This window comes from Serinus canaria, chromosome 2, assembly GCF_022539315.1.
Source record: "Serinus canaria isolate serCan28SL12 chromosome 2, serCan2020, whole genome shotgun sequence".
Classification (NCBI taxonomy): Eukaryota; Metazoa; Chordata; class Aves; order Passeriformes; family Fringillidae; genus Serinus; species Serinus canaria.
This window is the reverse complement of record NC_066315.1, coordinates 16034437-16043303: the sequence shown is the minus strand read 5'-3', so window position 1 is coordinate 16043303 and position 8867 is coordinate 16034437.

Here is an 8867-nt window from a genome sequence, read left to right as displayed (position 1 = left end):
TTTTGTTCCCAAGGCCTGGGCCCCAATAGTGCTGGTAAAGAGAAGTAAAGAAACCCTTGAGCCTTTTAAGTGTTGTTGGTGACTAATTCACCTCTCCTGTTTGACAATGGGCCAGTATTTCTCTTTTGTTTCTGTTTGTTGGTTACATACCTGAAAACCCCTTCCTTGTGGTTTTTCAACTCAAGCTTTTGCTTTTCTGACTGCATCTCTGCACACCCTGGTTGTTCTCAATGAGTATTCTTTCACTTCCATCTCTGGTACATGTCTCTTTTAGTTTTGAGCCAATACAGAAGTTCTCAGTTAAGCCAAGGGGATCTCTTGCTCCACTTGCTTTCCTTGCCTCTAAAGGGGACAAGCATTTTGTGCTTCCAGGAGAGCATTCTTGAAAAAATTCCCAGCATTCACTAACTCCTGTATCCTCCATGGAATCCCTCCCACCTGAGCTCTGAGTGAGCTAAGTTTGCTCTTCTGTGACCTCAAACCTTTGTATTAGTACCAAACTTCAGTGTACTCAGCCAGAACTCAGTGTTTTTCTGTGGGACCACCGTTAGGATTTCTAGTATATGATAATTGCTCCTCAGGATCCAGCTATTATAGAAGTACATACATATGCAGATCTGACCTTTTTGTTCTGCATGCTTGGTGAACTTACCATGGATCTTCTTGTTGTGCATAAGCTGTTTTGAATATTCATGCAATTTTGATAAATAACTAAGGTGAATTTTATCCCTACTCCAAATATGTCTTGTTCTTCTTGCTCTTGTTAAAGTTTTCCTTACTGCAAACGTTGATACCCTTTCTGCCATTCAGCTTACAGATGTATATGTATATTTAAAAACTTGACCAATCATGAGACTCCTGTCCAATTTGCTGAGCTTTGCAAAACATCCATTGATGCTACTCCATCCAGCTTGAGAAGTTCTGTCAGACAACTTGGAGTCTTCCTGTTCTGCGAAGTTACATTTATTACAGTAATTATTAATGCTATTTCAGGTTTAATGGTGGCTGGTTTTCAATTCACAAAATTCAATGGTTTTTTATACAATTCCTCATTGCATGATCAATGGCCATCCCTTGTTTTTCTTACTAGAGTTTTACATGCTTTATCAGTCCTGGTTTGTGGCTAAAATACTTCCATTATTGACATGCAGAAACCAAACTTCTCAGAGTTTTGCTGCCACCTCCTGATCCCTGGCACACCTACTAGTATCTTATTTAATATTGCTTAATGGTTTGGATTTGCTTAACTAAGTCACCTGCTACCACCAAAGTGCACTGTACCAAAAGCAGACATGTCCTTTATACTTCCTTAATGTTAATATTATATTTTAAAATGTATTTGGAGAGGAGAAAATACACAGTTGTTTGCAATACTTCAAAAACAAGGTATATTTATGAGTTCACTACTGATGCCTAAGTTTCTTACAAAACAACTTCAGGATTTGTGGAGGAGTTGTGAAAGAATTAAAGACATAATGAATGCAAAGTTTAGAATGTATCATCCCTAATTAAGCTTCCACTTTACTTTGCTGAACTCCTGGGAGGGTGAGCTGTTTGCATCACAAGAGTGTTAAAATGTCACTGCTTTCTTTATCTTTCCTGGCAGTTACAGAAAACTACTATTAATGAATTTGGATGTGGCTGCAAGCCAAGAATGTGCTGTTTCATGAGTGTGATCCTGCATCTGCATTTTAGTCTTCCCCCCCACAGAATAAAGAGAAGACTGATGCTCAGAGATCAAAGTCAGAAGCTGGGAAGTGGGGTCCACTGTGTTTTTGAAAGGCAGGCGGAAGAAGTATGAAGAAAAATAGAATCTAGTGAGGCAAACAGTAATAATTTCATTTTAATTTGCCATCTGATTTCCTGATCTTGTTTGCCTACATTTCCTCCACAAAGCCCTATCTAATCCTCCCCAGCACTAAGGCAGGGAGCAGAGTTTGCTGCTCCATTCCCTTTGGGCAGCGCATGGAACTGAACAGAAAAGAGATCTCCCTTTAGCACATCCTAAATGATCATCATGTACTATTTTAGCAGCGGTCCCTGCCAGGGGATAATGAGCATTGACTCCATGGTTGCAGAAGGCTGATCAATGATCAATTGCTTTATCATTACTACACTATACTGTACTATTAAGAAAAGCTTATCACCCTTGCCAGACAGTCCGATACAGCTCTGACCTAATTGGTCAATCAATCAAAACACTATCACCAGAGTCTAATTAAGAAACTACCCTTTGGTAAATAATCTCTATAACACATTCTACATGTGCACAACAACAGGTGTAGTAAGTGAAGATAGGAATTGTTTTCTCTGAGCTTTCTCACAACTTCTCACAGCTTCCCAGGAAAATCCTGGGAGAGGGTTATGTCTCTCTTTGTTCAAAAAATATGTGATTACCTCAATGTATAGCTGAAGTACTGAGCTAAACTTTTAGGAAATGCATTAGAAAAGAGGCCACTGCTCAGGTACAGACATGACACCAAGGCTAACAGTAAATATGCAACTGCAGTCCCACAAAAGCACACTAACTAATAAAGATGAGTGAGCTAGATACAATTTTTCATAAATTAGCATACACTTGTGGCATGTTTTTAGTTTAAAATTCTCTCATGGGGCAACTGATGCTGAATGCTTCTGGCAAATAGTCCATTCCAGAGGAAAAGAGGGTTGTTGTGAAGCTAACCTTGTCCTCCCAGTTCATAGACATTGCTATTTATGTGGCTGCAAATTGGGGAATATCAGAAGAGGAGCCACAGTGCTTGAGATGCACCACCAGCACTTGTGCATTTACATTTAGAGAGAATTTTCTAGACTGAAAAATAAATACCTATTACTGATAAGTAATATAACATGAAAGATGCTCATTATCTATCCAGCTATTGCCAGTCATTATTAAGCATACTTGTTCTCTATCAGATAGTTAAACTACTCTTTACTAGACTTATGTGACAAAAACTGAGAGCCATGTACTCCTCCAGATATCAGGAAAGACACCCGAATTTAATAAAAATTTTCCTCCAAGACCCAGCAAGATCTACACCTTTCTCTTGCACCTAACAAAGTATGGTAAAACCTACCCTTAATATCAGGATTGCACCCAGCTCTACTGTTTTTACTCTTCACCAAAGTGCCTCAACAGCATAAGATCTGAAGCTTCCTGATGAGTGGCAGATACTTCAGATCTGTGTTCATTCATTGTTTCTGGATGACTCAAGCACAAGTGAATTCCTTGCAGGCAGTAGTGAGATTGGTCTCAGATTTACCTCTTCCTAAGCAGAAGCAGAGATGCTTTGAGTTCAGGCTGCAGCAAACTCACATCCAGAAAGAAGTGTGTTTTCTGGATAAATCCACTGGGATTCCTGGGAAGATTGTGAAGCAGTCATTACTTCTCAGCCTTCCTAGAACTCCTCCTCTATGCTTGGGCACAAGCTCCTGCCTGTGAAAGGCGATTTAGACTAACAGGACCCTAAGCCACTAAGGATCAGCAGAAAAAGGGACCATGAGTCTGACCAGTGCTGGCAAACACCACACTCCTCTGTGCTCACACTCCTCTCTGCCTGCTCTGGAGAAGGCTGAATTGTGAGCTTTACTCTTTCTGCAAGTGGAAATTAGTGCTTTCTGAATCTAAATGAGAGAAAGACAAGTGGCTGCAACTTTGAGCTGTCACTTTGTGTGAGAGTGGTGGTCCTTTCAAGTAAATATTTTTACCTCCCTAGGCTGGATAACAGATTGTGGCTCTTTGGTTTCTATTTTTGCTTATCTCATCTAGAGTGAATTGTAAGCAGGCTGGCTGTGCTTGTTGCCTGCCAGTGCAAGCCAGCCAATCTAGTGCAAAATCTGATTATAAGTCTTTTATTTTCAACTCACTTAAACTCTAGTACTGTCCAGATCTGCCAGAAATGCTACTCTGTCTCTACAGGGGATTGGTCTTTCCTGCCTGGAGAATACCTTTATCCCCATTCTGCTCCATTTTTTTTTTTTTTTTTTTTTCCAGTGTATATATGTGCACATATAAGGGAGGGATGGGAGGGAGGAACAGCTCCCCTAAGAGACAAACATCCATTTCTCTCCCTAAGCTGGAAACCTATTTAAATCTGCTTGATGGGAATCAGCCCTTCAGCTGATTCCCAACACATGCACAAGGTAGGCTGAGCTGCTCTGCCGAGTTTTTAAAGAGCCATACAGCCTGTTACACAGGGTTTGACATTTCCAGTGCAAGACCCAGCTTTCAGCTGTTTGTGCCAGATTACCCTGATTCACACAGGAAAAGTCGATACTGGTTGTCTGCATCACGTGGATATTTTTCTTGCCTGGGGAAAATATCAACCAAAGGGTTTAAGTAATTTCCGAAATAATATTTAGGAGGGGTATCTTGGTTTTCAATGAAAAAAAAAAAAAAAACCAACAAATTTTTATGGAGAAAATTTGTTTTGAATTGAGCAAAGGAAGCCTTTGTCAGATGCTTTTTCATGCCCCAAAGAAAATCTACTCTCATTTGCCCAAGTTTTAGGATATTTAAAATGCCAGTTTATGGAGAGACTTTCTACTGTGTAAGGGTTAAGGTTGTCCCAGAGCAAGCTTTTGACTCTCACAGTTACAGTCCTGTTTGTGCATCATTCCCACAGTTTTAAATAAGGCTCTCCAGCCCCTCTCAGCTCCTGGCCTGGGCATGCACCCTCAGTACAAAGCCACTACACATGGTGCAGCCCAGGATTATATGATGGAGACAGAATTTCCCAATAATGGTTGTTTCCAGCTGCCACATGCTGAGCTGGACCCAAGCAACAAATGGAGAGCAGGGACACTTTGCTGCACTTTCAGTGACCTCTCTGTTGGCATCTTGGCAATGTGAAGGAAGAAACTGCCTGATTGAGAGGCAAGCAGTGCAATAGACAGATCTGAGGCCTTCCTGTGGAAAACCAGCCGGCTGAACTGGAAGTTGGAGCATGTGGGGTGAAAACTGGGACTTGCAGAGAGGGCAAAAACTCAGGTTTGGCAGGACAGGAATACTGTTATTAAGCCATTAGCAAAAATGACAATTGACAGAGACTGAAGATCCAGAATAATATTGGTGTTGTAGGCTGAAGAGGTGAATGCAATATGGGGGGGAAAAACTGCTCAAGAAACTGAGGCACAAGAAAAGGAAACTGATGGAGAAGTTGTTATGAAGAGGGGAGATGTTCTGAGAATGCAGTCCTAGGAAAGACACTGGGCCTAGAAACCAGTGGATGTGGGTGGCGTTGGCAAGTGGACATAGTGAGCAGTCCCAGATGACAGAGAGCCAGATCAAAGAGTCAGGAGGGAATTCAGAAAAACTGGGCAAGGAGATGTGGGATAAAGGCTTGGAGTTTGAATACAAGGGCTTGTTTTTAATGAGAGTTGGGAAATGAAACAAATAAGGCAACAATTGCAACAAAACAAAAAGTAGCCAAATCATCATCTGCTAGTCAAAGACTAAAAGTGTACACTCTGAGAAGACAAGAAGAAGCCCAGGACATGAGCAGCTGCCTTGTTTGGACACAGGACCCACCCTAGAACCACTTGCATGCTGAACTGGCCACTGCCCGAGGGGACCACACCATGCCCACTCAGCCGGCTGTAGCAGGGATGTGGGAGCCCATGGTGGGTAGGTTTGCTGACTGTGGGCATTCCTGGAAGTGACACTGAAGGTGGGGCAAGTCAAGAATGTCATGTACTGTGTGTGCATCTTTTCCAGGGTGGACCCTCTAGGTTTTCTAATGCAATTTTTACTTGCTCTCCGCTTGCCACCACTTGGTGATCAGGCTGTTGGCTGCATTCTGGCTCCTGAGCACAGGAGCAGAGGTCCCAGCTCTCTCAAGTAACAATATGGCTTTTAATGATTTTAAACTATCAATCATATTAATTATGGCAAGATAAAAATGGTGAAATCTGCTGTAGATGAAATGCATTCTAGTATTCATCAAATGAATAGCAGATAATTATTTTTGTACTTAGCAGAGCTTTCTTGAATAGATCCTTGCACTTATTTTGGAAATAGCTCCTGATCTTCCTCCTCTGACCAAGGTGTATGGGCATAACTGTGAGTGTTCAAGGTAGGTTGGTCCTCTTACTCGGGATTAATGAAAACTCCAGCTCTCTCCAGGTTTCTTGGTGCAGAAGGTTGTAATGCCACACAGATGGCCCATGCATGGTGCTGGTCTTCATTTCTCTCTGCAGCAACATGTTTGCATGTTCACTGAAATGTTCTTCATTTCTCTCTGCAGCAACATTGTTTGGGTGGAGCCAATCTACTGTCACTTAAGATCAACCAAGTTCCATCAGCATTTAAGAGTCTATTTGGCATTTTCTATGTGATGACCAAATATGTTTAATAAGGCTGGTGTTAGCACAGACCACTGTAGGAATCACTCCCTGGAGTTCCGGGGGTGGTTTTATTGCCCACTGAAAATGTTTACCACAGAGTTGCCATTGATACTCTTTTGAGAAAGGATGACTGAAGGCTTCATCTGTGGACTGACCTAACCCTGGTAAGATGGTACCAGCAGTTATCTGAGATGAAGTCAGCTACATTTCTTTCATTCTCTTGACAATCCTTTTTAACATAGTGATAGGGATGGTGTTGGTGTTTTGTTCCAGCTGGAAATCTGACAGTGTCCCTCATGAGGCCTTACCAGGGCATGCTGTGGATGGCACCTGTCCTGCCAGGAGAGCTGGCTCAGGCATTGGTGGCTGCAGCTCAGGAGAGTGATGAGCAGTGCTGTAGAAGTGGCATCTCTGTCTTCAGCTTTTTACCATATCGTGGGCATCCAGCCCTGCAGCATCAGATGGGTGTGGGCATGAACAGATATGGATAACACTTCTTTTCCAGTTTCTGTAGCAGTTACAGCATTACATTGTAAAACCTACATACTAAACTAGATTAAAAATATCCCCTAATTTCAGTTTGTAATTTTATGATCTTTTTCCTGGTAATACGGAATGCTGTATATTACTTTGGATGTTCAAAGCAGTTTCTGCAACCTCAGCTATAGTTATCTTCAGCATGTCTACAAATCAAATCCTAGGTTATGAAGTCAGTGCCCAAAACAAAGGATATGAAACTAAGGAGTAGCACAATAAGAACTCGTCTGCTGAAACCTTCTTGCAGAAGCAGACTCCATTCCCCCAGTGACAGAGTTCTGCTACCATAATTGTAAAGCAATCCTATTTCTTCATGCAGCCGCCTGTGGCATCATTCACCATTCATTTTCCATCTTCTGCAACAATGGGAACAAGGGTCTGGCTGATAACAGATACTTTTGGTTCAGAAATTGTGTCATACCCACACCAGGCCCAAAAAATAAATATGCAGTGTTGTAAGTGAAAACTATGCTAAAAGTTAGAATTACAAAATTAGCTTTGTCAAGTTTTAGTGGTTGATTGTGTAATATTAATACTGTTCAAACGTAATTTTTTTTCTGAATACAGATCCATTTATGTATTCTACCTGTTTGGCAGCTCACAGTCTTTCTCCTCACAGCAGGTGCTGAGGAAAAATTATAGGAAGTAAGAAAAACAGGGAAGTTAATTTGAACTAGTCCATGCAGGCAGATGTAACATGTTAGCATTACCATTTCACTGCCATTTAAAATGAGAAAGGCCAACAGAAAGGGTTCAAGGACATTTTTGCAGACAAACTCCTGGAAGCAATTATGTTGGGAGAAGCATAGGACTACACATATGCTGTTTTATAAGAAACATTATAGTCCCTCTATAAAAGGCTTCTGCACCAGAAAATATGATTTGGTTTTATAAAAAATATCTGGAAAGGAGACAAAGTAAGTGATTGACTTTTCTTCAACTTAATGATTCATATGTAGTTCTAGAAATACCATAATAATAATAGTAATCTTGCAGCAAATAATGTGGTAGTTTCTACCACTGAACAGACCAGAGAGAGAGAGAGAGAGAGAGAGGTGGGACCATCGGGGTCCAGGTTGTTTATGCTGTACATGTGTCAGCACTTTGTGTGCAGTCTGTGTCACAGTGTGCAGGAGGCCTTTAGTGTATTCCATGTAAAGTAATATCTTGGGGAGTTCCAGCTTTTTGCCCAGTGATCGAGTGGGAGCTCAGAACCAATCTTCTCTCTGGAGCACTCTCCAGACACAGCATCAGAACTGCAATGTTACTAAATACACAAGTAAAATGCAAAAATATTGAGGGAAAACCTGTGGGCCAAGTATGCTGCTTACTAAACCTGTTTGTCTTTCTAGACACCAGCAAAGGGTGATGAAAAGGACTCTTCTATTAAAAAAAAACAACCCAGCCTGTTTGTGATATGTAATGTTATTTCCTTTCAGAATCAGGTTGGCCATGTCTCTTTAATGTGCAGCACTGTGAACTTAAAAGAAATCTCATTATCAGCCTTTCTAGCCTTAAGCACTTCATCAAGTATTCCATGACTGCTGGCTTGCAGATGCTGCAGTTAGGTGCTGGGTGGTGGGGTTTTGTTTGTGTTCCCTTAGGTCTTTTTCTTGTTTTTGTATGTGGCTATAAATATCTTACTCCTGAGAAAAGACATGAAAGTACTTACATAGACATTAATTAGACACCATATGATTTTTTTCTCAAATTCTGGAGTCACAAAGCATAAGTTTTAATTACCCGTTTTTGTTTGGGGAATAGTAGTTTCTTCCTCAGGCATATATCAAGATGATCAAAAACATGTATAATTTCTTCTCCAGAATTCTTGATTTCCCCTGGCCAACTTTTAATAAATAAGAAAACATTTATGCCTGAATCAAAGAGTTATGCACCCCTGAGTAAAAGTTCCAGTTCTTCTGTTGTGGATCTCAGCACAGTGCATCTATCATGTATTGTTCACAGAGATCCTCAAGATAGAGATC